The sequence below is a fragment of the Lissotriton helveticus genome, chromosome 9 (assembly GCF_964261635.1).
Source record: "Lissotriton helveticus chromosome 9, aLisHel1.1, whole genome shotgun sequence".
NCBI lineage: Eukaryota > Metazoa > Chordata > Amphibia > Caudata > Salamandridae > Lissotriton > Lissotriton helveticus.
In genome coordinates, this window is record NC_136070.1 from 288,142,647 (window position 1) to 288,162,964 (window position 20,318).

Sequence of the window (20,318 nt, forward strand, 5' to 3'; positions counted from 1 at the left end):
GGTTATTTAGTGAACACAACAAAGCATATCTAATTAACCACAGAAAGCTTAGTTGCCAAACTACAGAGCGATGAGAGTTTTTCTACTTGGCACTTTTGCAGTTGTTCAAGCCATGGCGTGCTGAATCAGATTTACTTGGACACTATGAATGTTATGAAGATTCTTTCAATGCTGTGAAAGGCACTATCAAGTGTCAGGTTTTCCAACCTATTTGCAAATGTTGAAAGATGAGATTGAACAGGAAGAAACCATTGCTGCTGAGACAGGTAAGGAGAATTCACAAAGCAGCCAAAGTTCTGCACCATTGATACCAGATGAACTTGGAGAACCAATCATTTAAAATAAAGCAGCTACATCTATGAATGAGGTGGAGAATGCAATGCAGCAAGCTGGAGAGGAAACTGTGGATTTTGAATAGTAGAACAATTGAACAATGAACAAAACAAAATTTAAAACAAAGTTAAAATAAAGCATGGATTTCTACGTGACAAAAAAGCAATGTGAATGTTCTTTGTATAAACCAATATCACTAGACATCAGCTGCCAAGCTGACACTGGAAAAATCTTTCAAATGTAAGTTCTCACAGGTTATCTACAGAAGACAACAGATTCAAATTTGCCACGTTTAGTAATAGCACCAACAGGATTAGCTGCACATAGAATTGAAGGAATTACTCTACGTCAACTACTAATGCTACGTGTTGAACATGACAATAAATTGAAATTCCAGGAAATGATCTGGCGACGCTTGTCATGAGGTATCAAGAGAATTGAAAAAACTGAAGCTTCTAATCATTGATGAAGTGAGCATGTTATTGAAATTAATGCTCGCAATCTTACACTTGCAGCAACTTTAATGAAACACAACATCATGCATAAAGTGAATACTTTTAGGGAATGCAAAAGTAAGTAAAATGTGAAATGTAAACAGGAACACCAACACTGTTTACAGCCTTAGAGGGCCGTGTCTCTATTTTCCAGCTGTAGCTGTCGTCCAGTGATGGGGCAGAAAAAGTGGGGGACTGTAGAGTTACAGATGGGTACGGGACAAACCTTCCCCCCCCTGAATATACCTCTAAGTAATACACATTCTAAAAGAGAAATGCTACTCCAGATCTGCCGCACTGAATGTTAGCCACTCCAGTGAAACAAACTGCCTGGAAAGATAGAGACACTGTGTGAAAACCATGTGACGATTGACGCATGCTATTAAGTTACAGGTGCTATATAATAGAACACATGCATTCGTCTTAATGCATTATTACTATGGTACAGTGTGTCCTGGAAATATAAAAAAAAAAAAAACAAGAGTACGGGTGATTTGGCTAAAAGGGGCGGAGTCACAAGGGACAAAGTCAAGATAAGTGGTTCCAAGACATTCAGCCTGCTCATTATTTTTCACAAACTCCACAGCAATTTGCAACACGGAAAACAGTATTAGCAAAGGTCTTCTGCCTGACTTAATTGGTCACTGACTGACTCAGTTTTATGGTAGAATGGGGGTTAATCCATCGGCTACAGAGACCTGTGCGAGAGGTTGTAATACTGGTAAGATAACTCAGCTGAAAATGCTCTAACTGGTGAAATCGGTGCATTCTCTGGCCATAAATTTGAATCATTAAATAGTTCAAAGGAATGATGTGCCTGTTGCAGAGAACGATGTCCGGGTCAGACTGGACTATAGGGCACTCAGGCAGGGCCTGATGGGCTGGTCTGACAGGTCAGTATGCGGCCCATAATTTTAGCAATATGTGGGCAAGTTTTATGGGCAGATGGACCTGTTTATACTGTTGAGTTCCTCGATATTACCACAAGCATTTCCTGCTGTAAAAACAAATGCATGCTTCGCATACCTTGCAAAATATCCAGACAACATGTCTTTGCAAGTACAAAAACTAGCCTCATTTGCAAAAACTGGAACACTTTTTTTTAGCTATCAGGCTCACTAATAGGTCCCACATTTATTGTGGTGCCCGGACCAATTTGTTGTCCCAGTGCAACCCTGGATATAATGTGTTAGTCATAGATATCTATTTTATGTTAGATATGCTTTTGGTGCCGCAACCCTTATTAATTTATGTCACAAGTTACAATCACATACAACAGTTCTGTAAGTTATAAATCCACTGCAATTATCTGAATGTAACATGCAAGGCTTAATTTAAATCCCTGCAGGTTTAAACTCAATCTTTCCCTTTTTTAGGATGATAAAAGGAGTTTAGTTGGGTAGTTTTAAATACTTTTTTTAAGTGTCAAAAAATATACAACTTTTGTTGTATATATATATTTAACTATATTCACCCAAAAAACACAAAGGTTACAGAGACGTTATAGTTAGGCATACATTTCACTTGTACAAAACCAGTGAAATTTAGCAGTTATACTTACCTGAGATAACTATAACTTATGCCCCTGCAATGCACTGCTTATGACCTCACATATTACATCATTCATGACATGGTCAGTGACATCACTCATGACATCACTCATGACATCACTCATGACATCTCAAATGACCCCCTCCTTTGATTTTGTAGGGCCTGCCATAGGGAAGTGGCGGCCCCTGGGTCCGAGAGCGGCCCGGGAGGGGGGTTGCGCAATCAACTCCCATTTTAAAAGTAGAATTTGTCCCTGGGGACGTGGTGTAGTCCCTGTAGTGTGTCGAAAGCGGTACAACCTGGTGAAATGTAAAGCACTGCGCCGCTGGCAACAACACTTGGGCACAATAGCGATAGTTTTCGCGCGCCAAGATCATACCTCAGGCCTGTGTTATTAACTCCTGTCTCCTTCGTCACGGCCTGGACCAAAGGAATACAATATGGCGGGCTAATCATGAAAACGGCCCTCCTGAGGGTGACATAGTGGGCTCACCCACCAACATAAACATAGCATTCCTCATTTATCCCAAATAAACAAATGGCATAACAAAAAAACATAACAAAATTCTGACCTTCATTTCCCGGAGCGAAACTGTGGATAGCATGGGAGAAAGAGAGTGTGAGAGATGGTGAGAAAAAAGAGAAATCAAAAAGCGAGAGAGAGGGTGAGAGAGAGTATGAAAGAAAAGAGATCAATAGAAATGAGACCATTATAGTAGATCAGTGCAGTATAAATTCCTTTAAACAAGCAGTTCTCACAGGGTGTGGTCGAAGATGGTATTGCTCAGTCGCTTGGTGAGCAGTGTCTTCTCTCGTCTCATCTTGCCTTACCAGTGGCGGTGATGTGCTGAGATCAGACAGCACAGCAGGACAGGGTTTTGTGAGGAGGTTCCTCCCATCTTCTTGGGACGAAGGCTCTGGCATAGGTGACTCTCTTGGTGCAGGATAATGGGCTGGCAAAAACTCTTCATCAGGTAACATCTCCACTCCTAGCTTTCCATATGGTTCCCTCCTGGACGTGTTCATTGGAGTTTGATAATGTTTAAAAAATGATATGTTCCTTGTAGTCGTCTCTCCAGCTTTCTCAGCAGTGATCATTGTTCCCTTTACTGATTGCACCTTCCAACGATCAAGCACAAAGGTAGCTTAAATCTGCCCTTGGGATATCTGTTCTTCACCATCACCATATCACCCACTTTGATGGAACTCTGTTTGGCTCCGCGGGCTCGGGACATGCGATCATTCCGCATCCGGCGCTTTTGTAACGTGTCAGCAAGTCATTTTTGAATTGCTGATGGTCCTTCAATTTGGGGAACGACATCCCCCATTGTACAATTCATACATGGAGACCTGGGACTGACTTGAATCATAGTGTGAGGTGTCAGACGATATTCCCTGAGGAAATTCTAGAGGGTATAGTGCATATTTTGTCCATTGGCTAAAGCGATTTGGAGCACCTTGTTTATAGTGCACATGAAACACTCGGCCTTTCCATTCGCTTGTGGCAAACGGGGTGTTACTTTCCTGTGGTGAATGCCCTAGGATTGTAAATATTCCGTGAGCTCCTGACTCAATAATGGAGGGCCATTGTCAGTGAGCAGCTCCTTGAGGAGTCCATCTTGGGCCATGTTTTTCTCCAAACGAGGTATTGTTTGACTGGCGGTTTTGAGCCCATGATTTCAATTTCAACGTATTTTGAAAAGTCATCTAGGACTTCTAGCATGTGTCTACCATCTGGGAGACTGCCAAACTTCATGCTGGTCCTTTGACAGGGGACGAGAGGGATATTTTCCCTGGTGATTGGTGCTGTCTATCTGCTGGACCTGCAACTTGGCACAGAGAGCACTGGCAAACTGTCTGTTCAACTATGTTGTCCAAATTAAGTTCAAGTTCAAGTTCTGAAATTTGTATAGCGTGCTACTCACCCAGAGGGTCTCAAGGCGCTTGAGGGAGGGGGGTGCTTTACTTATCGAATATCCAAGTTTTTAGTTGTTTTCTGAAGGAGAGGTGGTTCTGTGTAAACCAGACCTTGCATCTCAGTCGAGAATTTGTCTTGAGGACCCCTTGATGGACCTGGTGAGCAAGGTCAACCACCCATTGTTGTAGAGTCCCAAGAACCACTAGACGTGACCCACTCATGAGATAGCCTTCAGGGGACACTGCAAGTTCTGAACGAACATTGTGCAGGGAGGCTCACACAATCCTTGTGTCATCCGAACAATATGTAGTTTGTCCAGCAAATGACACCACTTTCCTGAAACCACAGGGGAGATGCCCAACTGGAGACACTCATCAGTGGCTGTGGCCTTGACTATCTTCGGGAACGAGATGGGAAGTGGTCTGGAGCGCTTAACGAGTCAAACGTATTCTTCCACCTCTTCCGCGTCCAACTCTTTGCTTTTTGTGGCAGTTTGGGCATGTCTCGACTGATAATCTGCTGGATTTTGAGTCCCTTGGTGAGGAACAACTGTGAAATGATACTACTGCAATTGTAGAATCCACTTTTTGATCCTCTGCAGGGTTTGTGAGGATGACCCCATGAATAACAGGATGAAGAGTTTGTGATCAATATGAAAAATGAAGGCTTGGCTATGAAAAATGAAGGGTTGGCTATATAGATACAGATGGAAATGACAACAGCCCCAATGCATGGCAATGGTTTCTTTATCCATGTGGGAATAGCGTGTTGTCGGCTGACAATGCGAGCTTCGTGGCTTGGAAAGCCTCTTCTTGATCAGGCTCTCAATTCCAAATTGTGTTGGTCTTTGTTAGCTCCCGCAGCGGGGCTGTAAGGTCTGTGAGATTTAGAATGAACCAGCCACAATATGTGATCATGCCAAGGAAGCTTCTTACTCCTGTGACAGTGGTGGGCGCTGGTGCTGCTTGCATGTCCTGGACTTTAACGGGATTAGGTAGCACTCCAACTTGGGAAAAGCGATACCCAGATTTCCTTTTAGCAGAAGGTCTCTGTGAAGTGTCAGACCCTTTTCTTGGAGTTTCTGAAAACTGGCTCTCAAGTGATCAAGGTGTACTTCCAGCATAGGGGTGTGCACTAGAATGTCATCACTGACGTTAAGGACTCTTTCAAGGCTAGAAAGCACCCTCCATATGGTGTCCTGGAAGACTTCTGCTGCGCTGGAAACTCCAGAACTAAGTTGCTTGATTCTTCTTGGGAGCATGTGTGTGTAGAAAGTGGTAAAGGCTTGAGATTCTGGATACAAAATTAGTTGGTGATAGCCAGCTCGCAGGTTCATCTTTGAGAATCATTTGGAGCCACTCACTTCTGCTATAATGTTGTCTATGGTGGGAGTCAGGTGACGCTCTCATTTGATAGCCAGATTAGGTAGGCGCATGTCGACACATATCCAAACTTCTCCAGGTTGTTTGGGTTTACGCGCTATGACAATCAGGGACACCCAGGAGTCCGACCATTGACCTTCTTGATAATATACTGCCTGTTCCAATTTTATCAGCTCTTCTTCCACCTTTGGCCTTAGGTGGAACGCAACTCGCCGGTGATTCAGAGCTACAGGCTGGATCGAGTTGTCAACATGTAGACATATCAGATTGTCTTTTAGGCACCGAATACCTTCTAATAATAGTGCAAATTCGGTTACCAGATCATCCATGACTCCTTGGTGCACACTGAAGCTGAAGGTGATGCGCTGAAGGCACTCTGCAGTTTGGCAGCTCTTAACATCCATGAGCCTCCTTAGGTGACATACACCTTGGCATGAGTAGAGTGAGATTCATGGGCAATTTTAGTTGTGAATACTCCAGCTAAAGGGAGTGGAGAATTGGACCCGTATGCGTACACTTTCATGAAGTTGGGTCACAAGGTACATTGCACATGAAGTGTCAGCATTACTGACTGGGCCATGATGTTAATAGATGCACCAGTATTAAAGTCCACATTTGTAAAGCACACAATCACCCGTAAGGGTCTCTAGGCGCTGGGGGGCCGTCGGGAAGATTAAGCGAGCTATTGCCCAGAGTCACATGGTGCTGGGCTGACCTGCCGCCGGAGCCGGGGATCGAACCGTGGTCCCCAGATTCCAGCGTCAGTCGCCCTGGCCGCGGCGCCACACCTCTTCCACCGTATTTAGCAGCTCCTGCACTTGATGACCACTGAGGAGTACGTTACATTTTGGATGTGCTTTTAGTGGTATCCTTCTGGCTGCACGGGATGTGTGACATGGACTGCCGCTTCGATGTCCTTCGTCCCCTGGGCCATCTGATGCATGCAGGGTGTTGACAGGCTTTGTCCTTTGACCTTTCTGGGGTGTTGAGGAACGACATACCTTTGAAAAATGGTTTGGTTTGTGGCACGCCAAGCACCTCTTTCCTTGTGCTGGGCATGGCCCTTGGTGAGAACATTTCTTGGGCACAGATTTGGTCTTGGTGCACATTTTACTTTTTGCAGGGGTTCCAGTAGCGACTGTGTTGATGGGTTCTTTTTTTTTTTTTTTATTATATTTTATTATTTTCTGGCAGAGGTAATACATACAAGGGCATGACCAAAAAAAAAGAAATACAAAATCAAACAGAGTTCTTTACAAAAAAGAAATAACCATAATACGATTCAAATCCAATTATCAATTGGTAGCCATAACTTCCGACCAAAAATCTTCTTTTTGAGTCCTTTCAGTTTATAAACTGCTTTATCCATTCTATAAACATTTAGCAGCTTTCCCAACCATAACTCAAACGTTGGAGGATCTACATCCAGCCATCTAGAAGTGATACAAGCTCGAAAAATAGACATTCCGATAAACAGAAAATATTCTTGATCTATTGTTAAATCCTGAGGAGGAAAATACACACCAAAAATAATAATAGTAGGATGCAACGTGATCCGAACATGTAACAAATTAGACAAAAACTTTTCGATCTTCTCAATATATACAGCAAGTTTAGAACAGCTATGGAACATATGGATTGAGTCGGCTGCTAAAGTACCACAGCGACTGCAATTGATACCTTTTACAGCTTTCCATTTTACCAGTTTTGCAGGTGTATAATAAAGATCTAGGGTGGACATAAAATGTTGGCTTTTAAGAGAGCTATTAATAAGTGTCTTATTGCTCATCTCAAATACTTTTACCAGGTCAATCCCTTCAATACAGAGCTTCCTCTCCCATTTCCGGGTATGATGGTCCAAGTCATTCTGAATCCTATTATTCATTAACTGATAAATAGTGCCAATACGACTGTTCTTCCTAGAGCTTTCCAGAACATCAATAGTTTCCATAGTATCAGTAAATAAAACATTTTTTTTTTCCAGGAAGCTACGAATCTGCAGATATTTAAAAAAATCATTCCTAGATAAACCAAAAATCTCTTGAAGTTTAGAGAAAGACAAAAGGGACCCATTTTGGTACAATTGACCGAGTGAATGAATCTGTTTCATATACCACCGGTGAATTATCATATCTTGAAAAATTACTGGTAATAACTTATTATCGAGCAAAGGTGTATAGTAGTTCAGTTTTGGGACTAAACCTAAAATTTTATTCATTTGCCTCCAAATTAAACATGCCGCATGGACTACCTTGAACTTTGTTTTTTTATAATAGCTAGGTTCAATGATTTTCACCAAACATTGCCGTGCATCAGTACCGAGGAGCATTTCAAAGATAGAAGGTGACATAGCTGGATCTAATACACAATCATGAAAGAGCAAAACCCGAAAGGTTTTCAGAGCAATAGCCCAATAATACATTTTGAAATTCGGAAGCCCTAAGCCGGCACAATCTAGTGGGAGAGTGCACCATTTTAGAGATCTTCTGGCACGATGGTATCCCCATAAAAACCTAGACACCATTCTATCAATTCTATTGAAAAGAAACATTGAAAAAAATAGAGGGATTGTCCGAAAGAAATACAAAAATTTTGGGAAGATCATCATTTTGATAACGTTAGTTCGACCATATAATGATAGGTGTAGATTATTAAATCTTTCTAGCGATCTATTAGAGGATATAAGCAAGGGGTCTAGATTTAATGCAACAATATCCTCAACCTTGGATGATAGAATAACACCAAGATAAGAGCCAGTAGTATTAAGTGGAATGTCGATGGGTTTACCCGTTTCTGAATGAATTATCTGGGTCTTGGTAATGTTTAACTTATAGCCGGAGACCTTACCGAACTCATTAGCCAAATTAATTATTGTAGGTAACGCAGAGGAGACGTCTGAGGTGACAATTGCGACGTCATCCGCGTACGCTAAAACTTTATGGTCTACTCCAAAAAGATGAACTGGTGGGATATTTGGTTCCAAAATAAGTCTACTTAAATAGGGTTCTAAATATAATGCAAATAAAAGCGGGGAGCAGGGGCAGCCTTGTCTCGTCCCTCTCGTAATTGGAAAGGGTCTTGAATAGTCAGTGCCCAGTCTTATGATGCCCTTGGGGCCAGAATACAATGACCGTACCGCCTGAATAAATTGTATAGGAAATCCCTTCCGTTCTAGCACAGTCCAAAGGAATCCCCAGTCCACTCTATCAAACGCTTTCTCAGCATCGAGTAAGATCACCCCGACTGGGGATTCCTTTGCCTGTGCCCAATCTAAAAGTGTAATAACACGTCTAACATGGTCAGTAGTATCTCTACCTCTGATGAAACCATGTTGAATATTAGACACTAGACTAGACATCACCTGGTTGAGCCTGTTTGCAAGAATTTTTGAATAGATCTTACTATCTGCCGTAATAAGAGATATAGGTCGATAAGAACCTAATTCTTTCGGATCCTTATGTTTCTTCAAAAACACTACAATAATAGCGGTGGACCAGGAATCAGGTGGCTTCCCTTGGAATGCAGAATTAAAAATCTTTACCAATTCTGGTTTCAACATATGTCTAAATGTGCGATAGAATTCGAGAGGTATCTGATCAAATCCCATAGCTTTACCTGCAGCAAGGCTCAGAATGGCTTGCTCAATCTCTTCCCAACTTATTAGACGTCCAAATGCATTAGTCTCTTCACATCCCAATACTAATTGATTAGTACCGCAAAGATAATCAACGGGATTCAAAGTCTTATCTACTTCATTGTGACAGTCATTATACAATGTTTTATAGAACCCCAAAAATGACTCTAAAATTCCTCCCCTAGATTCATAATAGTGACCGTTCAAATCATTGACGCCCTTGATTTCATTAATAGAGGATTTCTGACGTAAACGCTGTGCTAATATTTTACCGGTACGCTCACTATATTCATAACGTTCGGTTTTAAAAAGCTTGAAATCTGATGCTACTTTATCAGCAATATGAGTCCGTAGACCAGAACGTTCAATTACTAAGCGTAGCTGCGACTCTTCTATACCGACATTATTTTTGCAAGCCATCGCTAGGTCCATCTCAGCTAACCTGATTTTATTTAATCTCTCTCTAAATTCTGTTTGTGTTTTTTTCCTCTTGAAGTTTGCAAAGCTAATTGTCTCTCCGCGTATGATTGATTTAAATGCATCCCACACCACTGGGGGGGAGGCTGAATCGTTGTTTATTAAAAAATAGTCATTAATAATAGTCGCCATAAATTGTAAGTAATCCTCATCTAATAAAAGGTTTCTCTGGAATGACCAAGATGTACTTGAATTCTTAAATTCTGTAGAAACCTCAATCTCAGCAATTATAGGATTATGGTCTGAAATGACTTGGGGAAGAATTTCAAGACTAATTGTCTCCAAAAACTGCAAAGACGTGAAAAAATAGTCTAATCGGGCAAACTTACGGTGTGGATAGGAATAGAAGGTATATCCAGGATCTTTAGAATACCTTTTATGCCATACATCCGTTAATCCGTTATTCACAACCAACTCCCGAAGGGCATGATAAGTTCTGGGTTTATGACCGATATACCTTCTTCCTGAGTTGATATTCCAGTCGGCTGGCAGATGAATGTTTAAGTCCCCACATATTATAATAGGTTGCGCCCAAATAGCTAATTCTGTGTTAATAATATTAAAAACTTCCGCATCATCTAGGTTCGGCCCATACATACAACATAAAGAAAATTTAGAACCACCAATAATTAGCTCAGCGAGTCCCCATCTACCCCATTTATCAGCTAGAGTTTTCAAACACTTCGCAACTCCCTTTCGCATACAAATAGCAATGCCTCTTTTTATACCCATCTGCTTAGAGACAAGTAACACCTCCAAACCCAACTTATCCAAAAGTGAGCGTTTGTCCCATGCAATATGAGTTTCTTGTATACATAATAAATCGATAGACAATGTCTGAATTATAGAGCGAAACATTCCTATCTTTTTAAAGTCATTAAGACCATTGATATTAATAGTGCATATTTTCACTTTTATTTTCTTTTCCTCCATATTGAGATGATGAAAAAAAGAATAGCAAACCTCAGCAATATATAGTCCTCACAGCTACAACTTAAATACCAACTAAGATACCAAATGAACATCCTTGCAACGAATACCTCTGCCTTACACCCCCACCACCAACCCTTACCCTTTCCCACCCCCACCCGTTTACCCAGAACCCCTCCCCCCACCCTCCCCATTATAGGAGGCATAGGAACTATCAGTTCCTAGAACATATGGGTGCCGTGTCCCTGGGCCATAGCGTCCACGAGAAAAAAGGAGAAGAGGAACCAGTTAGATGAAGAAAAGGAATTTAGAGGAAAATTTAGAGAATTAAAAGAATAAAGAAGAAAAAGAGGGAGAATGAATATTCCTATTTTTTTTAAAAAAAAGAGAAGAAGGGAAGAAACAAGAAAAAAAACACAATTGCAGCAAAATTACTTGAGCTATCAGCCCTTTTAGTCCTTATATTCCATATCTAATTATAATTCAGATAGAGTTCAAATATTCTTTGGCTTTAATCTCTGAAATAAAGTATTTAACTGTGCCTTTAAACACTGTCTTTAGCTTCGCTGGGCCTTGAAGAAAAACGGCAACTTCTTTTTTTTGAAAATCAGGAATCAGTTGTCTCAACCTCCACCGTTGTGCCACTGTAGCCTGACAATAATCTGGTCTTACAAAAAACTGGCAGCCAAGTCCATCCGCTTTCTTATCTGGTCTCGCTGACACAAAAATAGCCTCACGAGCAAGAAAATTATTAAATGAGACCAGAATAGCCCTAGGATAGTTTGCTTGACCTTGACGTGGACTCCGCACAGTGAAGGGGAACCTGTGCGCACGTTGTACTTCTCGAGCCCAGTCCCATTCTACCATTTCGGGAAAGGCATCCTTCAATAGATTGACAATAAACCGCCGAGGGTCAGATCCTTCTTTATTTTCGGGAATTCCCAAAAAGCGTAGATTGCTTCTACGGGCTTGATTCTCCAAGTTAGCAATCTTATCGGACAAATCCTCTTTTAAGGCCATAAAATCACCAACTTCCTGTCTCTGTACCATACTTTCTTCCTCCAGAACTGCAATTCTGGTTTCTGCTTCGACAACTCTGTCGGTGGTCTCGGAGCAAATCTTGATGGCACGACGAACTGAATTTTTGACCTTGGCACAGGCCACCTGTGTGCGTAGATTTTCAGCCTTACTTTCAGCCCTGTGGCTCATCATAGTATCGTAAATCATCTTCAAGGTTATCTCCTCAGGACCTTCACCATTGTCATGTATAGTGACCGAACCAGGGACAGGGTCAGATGTAGTTCCCACAATGTCCGTGACATCAGTGGCAGAGACAGGTGCAATATTAGAAGACAGAATGAAAGACGGTGTATTCCCCCCTTTCTGTAGATTAGCATCCGCTTCCTTACTCCCCACACGAAGTGACCGTTTTTTCCAAAGTTTTTTTTTAATGGTAGTAGCTGTGTTAACCTCAGGGCTCCCACTAAATTCAACATCTGAAGATAGGCTCTCACAACTTATCTCAGCCCAATCTTTATGAGCTCCTGTTGCATCATCCGAGGATATTTCTGACAGGGAAAAAAACTTCTCCGAGGCTTCCAAATTAGAATGCAATACCGAGTCTACAACTGTCTTCTGTTGCTCGTTTTCTACAGATACTGGTACCGATAGCGTGGGTAGCGAGCAAGAACGGGTGATACCAGCAACACCAAAAACTACCTCTCCCATAATACCCTTCTTTAGGGGATTAACCAGCGACAAGTTTGGAGAAATGTTTAACGGATTATTATCAGTTTCCGTTGTGAAAGTCAGTTGATCAGATTGCATTGTCGTCGCATCCATACTTTGCCCAATTTCATCGGTTAATATTTTTTTTCTGGCTGCTTGCTTCTCGAACAAAGCAGGCAGAGTCTGCAGCATAGCGTCCTTAACACTCGCGGCCTCATTAGGCTTCGTAGGGGGTCTACCAGAGTTCTTACCCTGTTTAGCTATGGAATTAGCAGGGGTTGAGCTTACCGCTTCTGAAGCCTCCGCCATAACAGATCCCTCGACGCCCGGGTCCGCGTTTCTCTCCGTTCGGCCCCCGTCAGTTTTCTTGTTACTGCGGGTGCTGACGGACGAAGGCAACGGTGTCTTTTTTTTCCCCTTCCGTGTACCACCTCCGCCTCCGCCTCTACCAGGAAGGACACCGCTCTGCGCCCAAAATAGGCAGAGTGTAGCACGCCACAGCGGGGACCGCCGTCTAAGCTCATAGAAATTCAGCAACATTCGTATGTTCTTTTTGAGGGATACTTTGTATCGCGTATCACGTTTAACGCGTCAGAAACATTGACAGCTCCCAGGAAAATCTCCGCAGTACTTTCGCCCGCCGCCGCCTTTCTCCACACCACAGAAGCAACCCGGTTAACAGCCGGAAACAGGCGACGCCTCAAGCGGCCTCCGTCTTACAATGTCCAGCAACGGGAGAAACGCCGATACAGCCAGGTAAGTAATTGAATACAGCCAGATGCCGAATGCAGCCGTGCAAAGCCGCTCACGCCATATATCTCAGAAGCGCTACCAGTTTAAAAGTTTTCCTCGTGAAAAATGGATCGATGCTCTCCCCCTTTCTCCCGGACGCCTGGAGCCAGGGAGCAAGCTGCTCACACAGCCTTCCACACGGCAGCCATCTTGCCTTCCTGTGTTGATGGGTTCTGTCTTGATTTGGCTTTGTAATCCTGCCTCCATGTGAGCTGCTCACACCCTGGACAGTTCTTAGGACCTACCCATCGTCAGCATGTCCGCCCTGGGTATTCCTGGGACTTAAAAAATGTTTTATCTCAGTTTTGCCAAGGAACACACTTGAATAAATTGAGCTTGGATTTCGAGATTTTCGTCCGGTAGCATACAGGTGTTGGCTAGGTCTCACAGGCGGGGGTATAAACAGTATCTATTGACTCATTAGGTCATTGTCTGGTATGACACAGCAGGAATCGTTCATAGTCAGGGATTGCTAATGGTTCGAAGTGTGCCATTAGAGCTCGTTTAAGCGTGCCATACGTAAATAGTGCTCCGGCTTCTACGACTTCTACGACTTTTCCCAACTTGTGTATAGCAGCCTCTCCCAAGTGCAGGAGCACAGGACATTTTCTGTCATCGTCTAATGCCACAGCTGAAAAGAAGGTCTCCAGGAGCTCCATCCATTCTTTCTACTTCGCCGCTTGAGCAGACAGGGGGCCATCAACTAGGAATAGTTTCATGGGTCTTAGTGTCTCCTCCGGGTCGCGAGGGGGGTTTGATAAATGAGCTGTGACACACACTCTCCTCCTCCTCCAACAAGTAACCAGCCAGGGCACAGCCACCACCACAAGGAGCAGAACTGAATGGGGCGTGCAGAGTCCATGTTTAGCAGGTCTCATGTGTGCAACCAACGGTATATGGATGTGGATGGGGTTCATGCAGGCACAGGTATCACCAACCTGAGGTTGCCGTACATTATGCAGGGCAGTAGGTGATGACCAGACTCCTGGCAGGAGGTCCCTTGGCTCTCAGGGGGAAAAAACACTGGCTGGAGGGACAGCAGGGTACACCTCCCCAGTGCCTTCGATGTTTCTGATTCACTTTAGGGCCTTTCCCCAGCAGGAGAGACCAGACAGGCAGGCGATGTGCCATGCCTGAACCGGAGGCTGAAGAAAACGAAAATAAAAACTGCAGCACGTCCAGCGGATGCCTGGAGGAGGCAGCCCATTGAAGCAGACGCAGAGGACTCCAACCTTTTGTGTGATAAGAGATACTTATGTTAAATGAAAATCATCGTGAGCTACTAATATTATTAGTGGTGTTATAGTGACCACATCAGACTAGATTACATTAATGTCCATTGTATGCTAGATTAAAAACAGTGATCAGCTCAGCGCATCAGGGCCGTGTTGCCAGGAGTAATGTAAGAAACAGCTTTGTCAATTTGGAATACCTCTACATTGGTAATACATGCGAGCCACTGGTGTGGAGCCCCGGCATGAAAATAATAATAATATTAGTAATAAGTCTCCCAACATGATGCATCACTCAAAATCAGCTTCAGATATATTTTTTAAATGTTACCATTTATTTGTTGGTACATCAGCTTATGTCTACTGAAAATACACACATATTTGTCTTGAATACACAATTTTGGCACATATATTTTTATTCTACAAAGCAAAAGGTACATATTTAGGGGGCTGGGATGCACACACGACAGCTACTTACAGGTAGCAGGGGAGCTACCAGTAGCTCACAAGCTACTTGTTGGAGGAAGTCTGCACGGGAGGGTGCACATGAGATGTGCTGGCAGGGCGGGGATAAACATGAGAATATCTTGAAGCTTACACTGACGAACCACGTGCCACCAAAGTGAAGAGCCGGGACAAGGATGGCCACCACAACGGGACATGGGGAAAGGGAAAGGAGGTGAGGTGGCAGGTTCAGTCTAAAGTTGTTGTGTGCCGTACGTGGTGAAAAGTACTGAGCTGTTGGCAATAATACTCGGGCACACTATTGATAGTTTTTGCTTGCTGAGGTTGTGCCTCAAGCCTGTTTTATTAACTCCTGTCCCTACATCACGACCTCTACCGAAGTGACACAATATGGCGGGCTAATCATGAAAACACCCTTCCTTGGGAGTTACATAGTGGGCTCATTCACCAATGTAAACATAACAGTCTTCGAGTCCCATGGGTGTCCATGAGGCCCCCATTACAAAGAAAATAGCTCTGTGAGATGGTGGTCCCCAGGGCACAAGGGTGTCCACGAGGCCCCCTGATTTATTTACCATTAGCTCAGGGTCAGTGGCTGTTTCTGGGGCCCAGGGGGTTGGTGCAGCCCCTCGTTGAACAACCTCAGTCCCGGGGAGGTGTTGGTCCCTGGGGCATACAAATCCCCACGGAGGAGGGCCCCATGCTCCCGCTCCTTTAATTTTGTTTTTAGCCGACATGCCTCTGGGACCCAGCCCACCCGGGGCTTATTAGTAAAGAAGGGCGAGAGCCCTCACTTCTTTTTGTTTTATGGGAGCCACAGCTCCAGCATGACTCCCGCCAAACAATAAAAAATTACACAGGAGTCACTTTTGCAGAGTGGGGGAGAAAGGGGCATGACCTCTGATGACCTCTCTGCATTCCAGCTGTGGGGTCATATAGGAAGTAACAGGAGGGCTTGTTGTCCCCCAAGGACCATCAGGAACCATGAGGACTTTATCCCTCAAGTAGTAGGGCACCGGGAGGCATGTTTGCATAGTGATGTAGAAAAAAAATCTCTCAGCAAGCCCACTGTGTTGGACTTGCTGGAGGTAACAGGAGCGGTAGTTGGCCCCCAAGTTCCCTCAATAGCCAAGGGGCCTTCACCCCCTACTAGTAAAACGCTGGGAGGTGTGTTTGCTAAGTGGTGGAGAAAAGGGGCGTGGCCTCCGAACAGGTCTTAGCAATCCTGCTGTGTGGGACTTACTAGAGGTAACAGGAGTGGTAGTTGGACCCCAACAACGCCCTTGAAGGCCAACTACCCCTCCTGTTATCTCCAGTAAGTCCCACATAGCGGGATTGCTAAGAGGTCATTGGAGGCCAGGCCCCCTTTCTCCACCAATCTGCAAACAAAGCTTGTGGTGTACTACTGGTGGGCCATGGACATTCACACAACCTAGTCATTCACCCATACATTCACTGAGTCAGTCACTGAGTCAGACACACACCCACTGAATCATCCATACATTCACTCATACACCCACTGATTCATCACTACACCTTGATATATATATATATATATATTTAACACCCATAAACTTTTTTAAGTACTCACAGTCACTGGATAATGTCATCAGTGATGTCATTAGTGATGTCATTTGAGATGTCATCAGTGATGTCATCAGTGATGTCATTGACCATGTCATGAGTTCACGCCGTTGAACTCTGGGACGTTCTCGACTCAACCTCCCCAGACGTCGCCTTCCTGACCGAGACCTGGCTGAACCCCTCCTCAGCACCCAACATCACCATAGCCATCCCAGAAGGCTACAAGATCACCCACAGGGGCTGCACAAACGGAGTAGGAGGAGGAATCGCCATCATCCACAGGAACACTCTCAGAGTTTTGACCAACACCGACGACACCCTCAGCACCGCAGAACACCTGCACTTCCAGATCCACACCGACCCCAACACCACCCTCAGAGGAGCCCTAGTCTACAGACCCCCTGGACCCCGACCACAGTTCAGTGACTCCATCGCCGACTTCGTCAGCACACACGCCCTTGCCTCCACAGACTACATCCTCCTCGGGGACCTGAACTTCCACCTCGAGAACAACAACTACACCAACTCCACCACCCTTAACGGCAACGTCGCCAACCTCGGACTCAGACAACTCGTCACAACACCCACCCACTCCGTCGGCCACATGCTTAACCCCATCTTCTCCGCAAGCCCCCACATCGCCTTCAACCACACCACTGAACTCTACTGGTCCGACCACCGCTGCATCCCCTTCACCTTTTGGAAACCCACCACGCAAAGTCACCAAAGACCAGTTAACTGTCACCCTCGACAGAACCCACCCGCCGACCCCAGGGACCCTGATTCCCCGCCCGCAACCGCAGACAGTGGATTGACGACTGCAGCAACACCATCGCCCCGCTCAAGAAACCCTCGAACAGCCACACCAGCAAGAAAGCCAGCTGTTTCACTGAAGACCTCCAGGCCTCCAAGCAAACCTGCCGAAAACTAGAGAAGAACTGTCACCGTGAACAAACACCGGATGGCTATGCAGCCCACAAGGACGCCACCTGCAGACACCATCACCTCATCAGATCCGCCAAAAGGGCCTCCTTCAAAGACCGCCTTGACAACAACGCACACAACAGCAAAGAGCTCTTCAACATCGTGAAGGAACTCGCCAACCCCAGCTCCAACTCCAACGACATCCCACCTTCGCAGGACCTGTGCGTCTCGCTGGCCACCTTCTTCTATCGCAAGATCTCAGACATCCACAACAGCTTCAACGCCAGCTTCAACGCCACCACCACCCCAACAACCACTGAGACCTCTGCCCCCACGACCACCATCCGCACCAACTTCCTGCTCTCCTGGACTAACATAAATGACGACGACACCATCAAGATCATGAACACAGTCCACTCCGGTTCTCTGTCAGACCCATGCCTGCACCACATATTCAACACAGCCAGCACCACCATCGCACCCCATCTCCGGAAAGCCATCAACATTTCCTTTGAGACAGCAACCTTCCCAGAGAGCTGGAAGCACGTCGAGATCAACTCCTTACTCAAGAAGCCCATGACCTCAAGAACTTCCGGCCCATCTCCTGTTCCCAGCGAAGGTCATCGAGAAACCGTCAACAAATAACTGACCCGCTACCTAGAGGAAAACAGCATCCTGGACCCGTCCCAGTCCGGGTTCCGCAGCAACCACAGCACCGAAACCGCCCTCATTGCCGCCACCGATGACATCAGGAGCCTGCTAGACAATGGAGAAACCGCGGCCCTCATCCTCCTGGACCTGTCAGCCGCCTTTAACATGGTCTGCCACCGCATACGACACACACTCCTCCACGACGCCGGGATCCAAGAGAAGGCCCTGGACTGGACCACCTTCTTCCTCTCCAGCAGAACACAGAGTGTCTGCCTCCCCCCTTCCACTCCGAAGCCACCGAGATTATCTGTGGCATTCCCCAGGGCTCATCCCTCAGCCCTAGGCTGTTTAACGTCTACATGGTACCACTCGCCCAAGTCGCCCGACTACACGACCTCAACATCATCTCCTACGCCAATGACACCCAGCTGATCCTCTCCCTCACCAAGGATCCCCACACCAACAAAACCAACCTCCACCAAGGAATGAAGGCTGTTGCCGAATGGATGAGGAACAGCCGGCTGAAGCTGAATTTGAACAAGACGGAGGTCCTCATCCTCGGATCCACCCCCTCGCCCTGGGTTGACTCCTGGTGGCCGACCACATTGGGAACAGCTCCAACACCCACCGATCACGTTTGCAGCCTGGGGTCATTCTCGACTCCACCCTCTCCATGACTAAGCAGGTCAATGCCGTCACTTCCTCCTACTTCCACACCTTCTGCATGCTCCACAAGATCTACAAGTGAATCCCCACTGAAACGAGAAGAACGGTCACCCAGGCCCTCGTCAGCAGCAGATTGGACTACGGAAACACCCTCTACGCAGGAGCCTCGGCCAAACTCCTGAAATGGCTGCAACGCATCTAGAACGCCTCTGCATGCCTGATCCTCGACATCCCTCACCGCAGCCACATCACACCCCACCTGAGAGACCTGCACAGGCTCCCCGTCAACAAGAAGATCACCTTCAAGCTCCTCACCCACGCACACAAGACACTCCACAGCACCGGACCAGCGTACGTCAACAGAGGACTCAGCTTCTATGCCCCCCCACCAGCTCCGCTCTGCCGACCTTGCCCTCGACACAGTCCCCCGCATCCGAAGAGTGACCTCTGGTGGCAGATCGATCTCCCACCTCGCCGCCAAGACCTGGAACACACTCCCCATCCACTTACGGCAGACCCCAAAACTGCTGACCTTCAGAATACTCCTCAAGACCTGGATTTTCGAGCAGTAGCAGCATTCCCCACCCCCCAGCGCCTTGAGACCCTCACGGGTGAGTAGTGCGCTTTTTAAATGCCATGATTGATTGATTGATTGAGTGATGTAATATGTGAGGTTATAAGCTGTGCATTGCGGGGGTGCAAGTTATAGTTAGTTCAGCTAACTATAACGGCTGAATTTTACAGGTTTTGTACGAGTGAAATCTGACCTTAACTGTAACATTTCTGTAACCTTTGGTTTTTTCAGAGAATATATATATATGTGTGTGTGTATGTGTGTTTGCATATATATATATATATATATATATATATATATATATATATATATATATATATATATATATATATATATATATATATATGCAACGAAAATCCCTTCAGCAAGAAAGGCGGAGGCCACAACAAGGGAGTACTTCGGAGTCCTTTATTCTCAGTTTAGGGCACAAAGGGGCGAATGCAGCATTTCGGCTGTGTAGCCTCGTCAGCGCCCAGAAGTAAAACAGGAGGTGAATGAGTTGCCACGGAATCCATAGTCCAACCCCACTTTAAGCAACTTTCGTTGGCTCCGCCCACTTGATAATCCGTGTCACCTGCAGTCGTGCCTGGATGGTCACTGGACTGCAATTCCCAGCATGCATCGATTTGCCAGGAAAGGGCCGCCGAGTGTTGGCGAAAACAGCGGGGAGTCGTGTAGCCCATCACCCATGTCCTGCAGTGCCCGTTGAAACATCGAGGCTCCTTGGGTCCCCCAACTGCACCACCTCCACTAGCAGGTATTTGATCCACGGGGGCAAGTGCGAGGTTTCGCCTCGCCCAGTGCAGAGTATAGTGACTCTGACACCGCTTCCATTTCTCCCGCCGTCAGAGGTGGGCCTGATCCTTTCCGATACCTCGGAATTGAAAAACACTTAGCCGGAGCAAAGACAAGCTAGGGATGATCAGGCCACTTGTGTGCAGGGGCCTCCGTAACACGCCGCTGGCTGGTGTGATAAAATGCAA

At 45.5% G+C, this 20,318-nt stretch overlaps 1 long non-coding RNA gene across 1 annotated transcript in view; it reads left to right on the forward strand.

The window, feature by feature from the left end:
* The first annotated feature begins 1,489 nt into the window (after nucleotides 1-1,489).
* The window catches only part of LOC144782724 (uncharacterized), a 61,925-nt gene continuing 43,096 nt past the window's right edge, over nucleotides 1,490-20,318 (forward strand). The window contains exon 1 of the long non-coding RNA XR_013601221.1: nucleotides 1,490-1,548. This is a non-coding gene — a long non-coding RNA (uncharacterized LOC144782724). The remainder of the gene's footprint in view (nucleotides 1,549-20,318) is intronic.